Source organism: Rutidosis leptorrhynchoides, chromosome 3 (assembly GCF_046630445.1).
Source record: "Rutidosis leptorrhynchoides isolate AG116_Rl617_1_P2 chromosome 3, CSIRO_AGI_Rlap_v1, whole genome shotgun sequence".
NCBI classification, from domain to species: domain Eukaryota; kingdom Viridiplantae; phylum Streptophyta; class Magnoliopsida; order Asterales; family Asteraceae; genus Rutidosis; species Rutidosis leptorrhynchoides.
This window is the reverse complement of record NC_092335.1, coordinates 192,050,317-192,059,946: the sequence shown is the minus strand read 5'-3', so window position 1 is coordinate 192,059,946 and position 9,630 is coordinate 192,050,317.

Below are 9,630 nucleotides of genomic sequence, written 5' to 3'. Positions count from 1 at the left end.
TAAAAGTTGTTATTTTGAGGAAATGATTTTTATTATGAACATGAAACTATATCCAAAAATTATGGTTAAACTCAAAGTGGAAGTATGTTTTCTAAAATGGTCATCTAGACGTCGTTCTTTCGACTGAAATGACTACCTTTACAAAAACGACTTGTAACTTATTTTTCCGACAATAAACCTATACTTTTTTCGTTTAGATTCATAAAATAGAGTTCAATATGAAACCATAGCAATTTGATTCACTCAAAACGGATTTAAAATGAAGAAGTTATGGGTAAAACAAGATTGGATAATTTTTCTCATTTTAGCTACGTGAAAATTGGTAACAAATCTATTCCAACCATAACTTAATCAACTTGTATTGTATATTATGTAATCTTGAGATATCATAGACACGTATACAATGTTTCGACCTATCATGTCGACACATCTATATATATTTCGGAACAACCATAGACACTCTATATGTGAATGTTGGAGTTAGCTATACAGGGTTGAGGTTGATTCCAAAATATATATAGTTTGAGTTGTGATCAATACTGAGATACGTATACACTGAGTCGTAGATTGATTCAAGATAATAGTTGTAGGTTACTAGTTGTAGGTTACTAACGAGGACAGCTGACTTAATAAACTAACTGTGGACATCTAACTGTGGACAACTAGTTGTAGGTTACTAACGAGGACAGCTGACTTAATAAACTTAAAACATCAAAATATATTAAAAGTGTTGTAAATATATTTTGAACATACTTTGATATATATGTATATATTGTTATAGGTTCGTGAATCAACCAGTGGCCAAGTCTTACTTCCCGACGAAGTAAAAATCTGTGAAAGTGAGTTATAGTCCCACTTTTAAATTCTAATATTTTTGGGATGAGAATACATGCAGGTTTTATAAATGATTTACAAAATAGACACAAGTACGTGAAACTACATTCTATGGTTGAATTATCGAAATCGAATATGCCCCTTTTTATTAAGTTTGGTAATCTAAGAATTAGGAAACAGACACCCTAATTGACGCGAATCCTAAAGATAGATCTATTGGGCCTAACAAACCCCATCCAAAGTACCGGATGATTTAGTACTTCGAAATTTATATCATGTCCGATGAAGGATCCCGGAATGATGAGGATATTCTTATATATGCATCTTGTTAATGTCGGTTACCAGGTGTTCACCATATGAATGATTTTTATCTCTATGTATGGGATGTCTATTGAAATATGAAATCTTGTGGTCTATTGTTACGATTTGATATATATAGGTTAAACCTATAACTCACCAACATTTTTGTTGACGTTTAAAGTATGTTTATTCTCAGGTGAATACTAAGAGCTTCCGCTGTTGCATACTAAAATAAGGACAAGATTTGGAGTCCATGTTTGTATGATATTGTGTAAAAACTTTATTCAAGAAACTGATTTCGATGTAACATATTTGTATTGTAAACCATTATGTAATGGTCGTGTGTAAACAGGATATTTTAGATTATCATTATTTGATAATCTACGTAAAGCTTTTTAAACCTTTATTTATGAAATAAAGGTTATGGTTTGTTTTAAAAATGAATGCTGTCTTTGAAAAATGTCTCATATAGAGGTCAAAACCTCGCAACGAAATCAATTAATATGGAACGTTTTTAATCAATAAGAACGGGACATTTCAAATTTTACCATAACTAAATGTACTGATGAATTCTGACCGACTCTAGACAAGATTTCCTCAATCATATCCTCTGGTAGGTCTTCTAAAATATTCGATTGTCTACCCTTAACGTCCATTTTGTTTTTATACTGTAAAATAGACAAGGATTAGATTCGTAAAAGATAATTAACAAACAATACAAGCAATTTTTACATAGAATATAAAAGTACAAGCACACAACAATACATATAATACACAACATGATTACAACCCGCTAATCTGAATCACTGGTTTCTTCTTCTTCGGACTTGGTTCATTTTCCTAATTTTCTAGGGATATATGGTGTTCCTCTAATACGATCCTTCGTTTTCCATAATGGTTTATAAAAACCTGGTGGTTTAGAGGTTCCCGGGTTATTGTTACAATTTAGGAAATACGGATGTTGCCGATACATATAAAGTTCATCGGGGTTGGAATCAGGTTTCTCTATTTTTATACCTTTTCCCTTATTATTTTCTTTTGCTTTATTAAATTGGGTCAAGATAATTTCTATAACATCATCGGAATCCTCATCGGGATCCAATTCATCGAAAAATTGGTAATCTTCCCAATATTTTGCTTCCTCGGCGGAAACACCATTGACCATTATCGACTTTGGTCCGTTGGTTGAGGATTTTCTTTTATTTAACCGATTTACTGTAGGTATCAATATTTCTTCCTCTGGAACCTCTTCTCCTTCCGGTTCCTCCTCTTCTTCCGGTTCCTTCTCTTTTGGTTCCTCCTCTTCCGGTTCCTCCTCTTCCGGTTCCTCCTCTTCCGGTTCCTCCTCTTCCGGTTCCTCCTCTTCCGGTTCTTCTTCGGGAATTTGTGAATCTTCCCAAATTATATTCGACTCTTCATTATTATTAGGTGAGTTGATGGGATTTGTACTAGTGGTAGACATCTATCACACAATATCAAACACATTAAGAGGTTAATATATCACATAATATTTACATGTTAATAATATATAGTTTCCAACAAAAGTGTTAAGCAATCGTTTTTAAGAAAACACGGTCGAAGTCCAGAATCACTAATGCATCCTAACAAACTCGGTAAGACACACTAATGCAAAAATTCTGATTCTCTAAGACCAACGCTCGGATACCAACTGAAATGTCCCGTTCATATCGATTATAAACGTTCCATATTAATTGATTTCGTTGCGAGGTTTTGACCTCTATATGAGACGTTTATCAAAGACTGCATTCGTTTTTTAAAACAAACCATAACCTTTATTTTATCGACAAGGTTAAAAAGACACCACCTAGATTATCCAGAAATGATAATCTAAAAATATCACACTTACACACTACCAATACATATTGGTTTACAATATTAATATGTTACAACAAAATAAATCTCGAATGCAGATTTAAACAATATTATATAAGCATGCTGACACCAACTCTTGTCCATATATTAGCATGCAATAGTGGAAGCTCTTAATAATCACCTAAGAATAAACGTGCTTTAAACGTCAACAAAAATGTTGGGGAGTTATAGGTTTAACCTATATATCAAATTGTAATAATAGACCACAAGATTTCATCTTTCAATAACATTCAATCTGCATAAAAATCATTCATATGGTTGAACACCTGGTAACCGACATTAACAAATGCATCTAGAATATCCCCATATATAAATATCAAAGTACTAAAGCAGTTCAAATTCTCTGACTGGGGCGTGTCAAAGCTCATAGATCTATCTTTAGGATTCGCGTCAATTGGTGGAAATTATAATAAACACCAATTCTTAGGCTACCAAGTTCAACAAGGACGATATCCGGTATAATGATTCAACATAGAATGTAGTTTCAATACTTGTGTCTATTTTGTAAATGATTTTCAAAACTGCATCTATTCTCATCCTAAAAATATTAGATAGTAAAAATGGGACTATAACTCACTTTCACAGATTTTCACTTCGTCGGACAATAAGACTTGGCCACGGGTCGATTCACGAACCTATAACAAATAGGTACATATAAATCAAAGTATGTTCAAAATATATTTACAACATTTTTAATACGTTTTACTATTTTAAGTTTATTAAGTCAGCTGTCGTCGTTAGTAACCTACAACTAGTTGTCCACAGTTAGATGTACAGAAATAAATCGATATATATTATCTTGAATCAATCCACGACCCAGTGTATACACGTCTCAGGCTAGATCACAACTCAAAGTATATATATTTTTGGAATCAACCTCAACCCTGTATAGCTAACTCAAACATTACTGCATATAGAGTGTCTATGGTTGTTCCAAATAATATATATACATGGGTCGATATGATATGTCAAAACATTTGTATACGTGTATATGGTATCCAAAGATTACATAATATATTAGAATACATGTATAATACAATATGAGTTAGCTAGGATATGATTAATATAGATTTTTTACCAATTTACACGTAGCTATAAAAAGCAAAATTTTCCAATCTTGTTTTACCCATAACTTCTTCGTTTTAAATCCGTTTTGAGTGATTCAAGTTGCTATGATTTCATATTGAACTTAAGTTTATGAATATAAATAGAAAATGTATAAGTTTAGAGTCGGAAATAGAGGTTACAAGTCATTTTTGTAAAGGTAGTCATTTCAGTCGAAAGAACGACGTCTAGATGACCATTTTGGAAAACATACTTCCATTTTGAGTTTAACCATGATTTTTGGATATAGTTTCATGTTCATAAGAAAAATAATTTTCCCAGAAGAACAATGTTTAAATCAAAGTTTATCATAGTTTTTAATTAATTAACCCAAAACAGCCCGCGGTGTTACTACGACGGCGTATATCCGGTTTTACGGTGTTTTTCGTGTTTTCAGGTTTTAAATCATTAAGTTAGCATATCATATAGATATATAACATGTGTTTAGTTGATTTTAAAAGTCAATTTAGAAGTATTAAATTTTGTTTGCGAACAAGTTTAGAATTAACTAAACTATGTTCTAGTGATTACAAGTTTAAACCTTCGAATAAGGTAGTTTTTTATATATGAATCGAATGATGTTATGAACATCATTACTACCTCGGGTTTTGTGGATAAACCTACTGGAAATGAGAAAAATAGATCTAGCTTCAAAGGATCCTTGGATGGCTTGAAAGTTGACACGAAAACAAGTTCAAGTAAGATTTCCACTCGAAATAAGATTGTTATAGTTATAGAAATTGAATCAAAGTTTGAATATGAGTACTAACTTGTATTAGAGAGATATCTTACCGTAATTAAGAAAGATTTCTTGAGGTTAGATGATCACTCAAAGTGGATTTGCAAGATTGGAAGTAAGCTAGCAAACTTGGATGTGTTGTTGGTGTGTTCTTGAGTAGTTGTTTTGTATCTTGGTTTATGTATGAATTTATGAACTAGATTGAGCTAGATTTTGTTGAAGATGATGAAGAACACTTAGAACAAAGGAAGAACACTTAAGAGAGAGTAATTTTATTCAAGAAAATTGCAAAGTGAATGTGTTTGTGAGTATACTAGTTCACGTGAATTTGGTGCTTCCATATAGGCTCCATTAGTTTGTAATTTTGTGAGATATTTCATGCTAGATATTAAATGATGGTTCCCACATGGTTAGGTGACTCACAAGGGCTGCTAAGAGCTGATCGTTGGAGTGTATATACCAATAGTAAATACATTTAGAAGCTGTGTATTGTACGAGTACATACGAGTAGAATTGTTGATGAAAATGAATGAGGATGTAATTGTAAGCATTTTTATTAAGTAGAAGTACTTTGATAAGTGTCTTGAAGTCTTTCAAAAGTGTTTAAATACATTTAAATATACTACATGTATATACATTTTAATGGAGTCGTTGAGTCATCGTTAGTCGTTACATGTAAATGTTGTTTTGAAACCTTTAAGTTAACGATCTCGTTAAATGTTGTTAACTCATTGTTTATTATGTCTAATAAGATGTTAAATTATTATATTATCATGATATTATGATGTTTTAATATATCTTAATATGATATATATACATTTAAATGTCGTTACAACGATAATCGTTACATATATGTCTCGTTTCGAAATCATTAAGTTAGTAGTCTTATTTTTACATATGTAGTTCATTGTTAATACACTTAGTGACATGTTTACTTATCATTTATCATGTTTATATATAGTGTATCAATATCTTAAAATGATTCATATGTAATTAGTAAGACGTTGTTATAACGATAATCGTTATATATATCATTTTCGAGTTTCTTAATTCAATAGTCTCATTTTTATGTATATAACTCATTGTTAAAATACCTAATGAGATACTTACTTATAATAGTATCATGTTAACTATATATAACCATATATATGTCATCATATAGTTTTTACAAGTTTTAACGTTCGTGAATCGTCGGTCAACTTGGGTGGTCAATTGTCTATATAAAACCTATTTCAATTAATCAAGTCTTAACAAGTTTGATTGCTTAACATGTTGGAAACACTTAATCATGTAATTATCAATTTCATTTAATATATATAAACATGGAAAAGTTCGGGTCACTACATAATAACCATTAGGACTACTTGTAATCCTTGGTATAGTTCAGACTAGTTTTTGCGAATAATAAATACTAACATTGAATTAAGACATACTTTTGACTTTTCAATTTTACTTTAATACCCATGATATAATTTATAAGGTTTACTTGAGGACAAGTAAAGGTTTAAGTGTGGAGAATTTGATAACTCCTAAATTATACAGTTTTTTGATAACATTTTGAGGAGTTATCGTAGTATTTTTGAGTCATTTTGATGCTAAAACACACTAAAATGGGTAAAAATGGGAAAAAATTATTTCTAATGATTATGTCCAAGTTATGTATTAAACAGGAACGAAAATAGAGAAAATTTCAAATTGGCTAGATGAATCTGCCGGCGTGGTGATGATGAAGCCGCCGGCTTGGAGTTGAAAGTACCAGAATGTTCCAAAATCGATATAAAATTGAAAGAACTTGTTGATCAAGAAAAAGGCAAGGAAGCTGTCGGCTTCCCAATGAAGCGTTGACACAGTTTTTCAACTTATCGACCAAGTTCAAGTAAAAATGGAAACAAAATCAAGATAAAATCAGAAAGATTTGGCGAATCAAGTGAAGCCGCCGGCCTGGCCTGAAGACGTCGGCTTCAATATGACGGTTACAAAGATTTAGCTTGCAGATAAAGTATAACTTACATGAGGAGTCACCGACTCAAGGAAAGCCACCGGCTTCCCACTGAAGCCGCCGGCTTGGCCACCGCCCCAGGATTCTATAAATTAAGGCCTCTGGTCTCAGTTTTCATATGTTCAGAAGTAGATAGCTTTTCCAGATTTTGTTAGGTCATTTTCTAGGGGTTTTCTCTAAACCCTTAGGTTAGATTTACTTTTTGTAATCAAGATTCAAGATTTAATTCAAGTCTTTTTACATCTACCTTCTTTTCAAGGTATGATTCTATCTTTATTTTATTGTTTTATCTATTTTATTTACTGTATTCGTTTCTGTTCGTCTTTTATTATGAACTAAACATTCATAGTGATTACGTGGACAAAAACTAAACTTCATCTGGGATTCAAATGAAGCCGCCGGCTTCACCCTCAAGCCGCCAGCTTGGAGTGAAGGAAGCTGCCGGCTTCGTGCTTTATTCTATGCAATTTCTAGTTCTTTTTCAGTTCTGTATGGTTGAGTTTCTGTAATGATATTTGAATTGTTTTGAGTCTGTTTTGTTTGACTATACTTGTTTGCCATGCTTATTGATTAAATAACATGATTTTACGGTTGATTAGTCCTTGATCCGATAATCTATTATTCGATTCATGCTACTTGTTTAGATCTGGTCCATCAAACTTGTTAAATTGAATTGCATGAAACTGAGTTAAAGAACTTAATAGTGATAAACTTATTTGATTTAAGTTACGCTTATATAATATAAGTTAATTTTGTTAGGCTTAATCGAAGAACCTTCATTTGGATTTGTTTAATTAATGATTGCATGAAAACTTAGTAGTAATTGACTTTCAGCTAGTAACTTGAGTTGATCTACTTGGTGTTTAATAGCTTATATAATTTTTCAGTCTATTTGCATATTGATCCTCATCACAAGATTGGTATGTATCATGTAATTGAATTGAACATGAAGAATTAAGATGTTAGTTATGCACATCACATATCTAGCATATGCTTTAAGTCCTGCTTATTAATTAATATGCAACACTTGTCTTAACCTTCTTAGGGATAATAATTGGTCTATGATTATTATCTTGATTTGTGTTAATATAAGTTATGAAACTTATCTAATATGATTCCCGTATGAATTAATTGTCCATGTAATCACTTGTATCTTTACTTGTATCTTTATTTGTATTTTATTTTATTTTGAATCTTTAATTCCTTATTTTACTTTGTTTATCTTTAAAAGCAAACTCTTTCCTAAGAGATAAATCTATCCCATAAAAGATACAAAAATATATCTTTAGTTCTTTAAAAAGAATTAAATAATAAAATAACTCTTATCCATAAATAGCACTCCTTTGGGACGATAACCTAAAATACTACCTCTGATCGGGTTTTGTTGCTCGTTAGGGTGTTAAAAGTGTAATAATAAAGGTTAAATAAATTTAAAAGTTTGAAAGGCAAATTAAGCACTGCACACTTTTGCACATCACTAACCAAAGGAGTAATGTAACACCCTGATTTATGTTTCAGCTAAGTGGGATGCAGCCCAAGAAGTGGGACGCCGTCCAGTATTAAAGAGTGGGACACCGTCCAGATTTTGGGACGCCGTCCAAAATGCCTGACGGGTGAGCTGTTTTAATTGGTTTTAAAAAGGGGTATTTTGGTAAATTCACTTGGGTGTCGGTTTGGAGCCCTCAAAGCTGATCCATTTGGTCATTGTGGATCACATTTCATCCTCACAAACACTCTCATCCACATCTAGAGAGAGATGAGAGTTTTAGAGAGAGAGGTGGATTTGGAGAAGAAGGAGTCGGGTTCTCACCAAAGCTCGAGTTCTAAAGTTGTTCATCTCGCTCCTAGCTACGTTGTGGTAGTATTGGTAAGCTCAAACTCCGAATTTCATTTGTTAGATTTGATATTCAAGTTAGGGTTTTGAGTTAGTTTGTTGCAAAACCCTTTTTGATGATGAAGTTGGTTCATGGTGACTAGTTTTTCTTGTCACTTGGCGGGTTTTGGGTTGGTTGACGATTTGGCCTTGATTAGGTTTTGATCAAGAGTTTAATCACTAGGTTTAGTGATTATGGAAGTGTTGGAACACTTTTGGGTGTGTTTGGTTACCTAATTTTGAAATGGGTCAAATTAGGGTTTTGGTGTCAAAATGGGCAAGACGAGTGTTTAACACTTGTGTTTGGGTGTATTTGGCGTATTAGGACCATTGTCACTATTGTTAGTGATTATTGGTTAGTTTGGGCGCGTTTTGTGCTTGAAAGTACATTTGGGTCGAATTTGCACTAAGTGTCATATGGGTTGGTTTGTAAGTCAACCCTAATTGTGTTGTGTGTTTTGTGATAATGGAATAGGTACTTTCCATTGACAAGTTGCGGATTGTTCGGTGGCATTCTTCAAGACGATAAGGTGAGTGTTAATATCCTATGTACATGTGTATGTGTAGGATGGGTGCGGGTCGGGTGAAGTGGTTCTCGGTTATAGAGCTCGCTTCACATGTAGGTGGATTTGATGGACTTGTGTATAGGTCTAATTGGCACGGTTGTGCGTTTTAGTTGACCACCTTTGACGAGGTGCACTCTTTGAGTGTACGTTATCACACGTGTTTGTGATGTGGAGTATATAACCCCAATGGCGAAGGGTTGATATTGTTGTGATGTGGATAACCCCGATGTGGTGGATTTTATAATCCTGTGACCGTGAGTTTTGAGTTAGAGAAGTGGATTGCGTGTAGTTCGGATTCACGATGACGCGTGTAGTTTGGTCA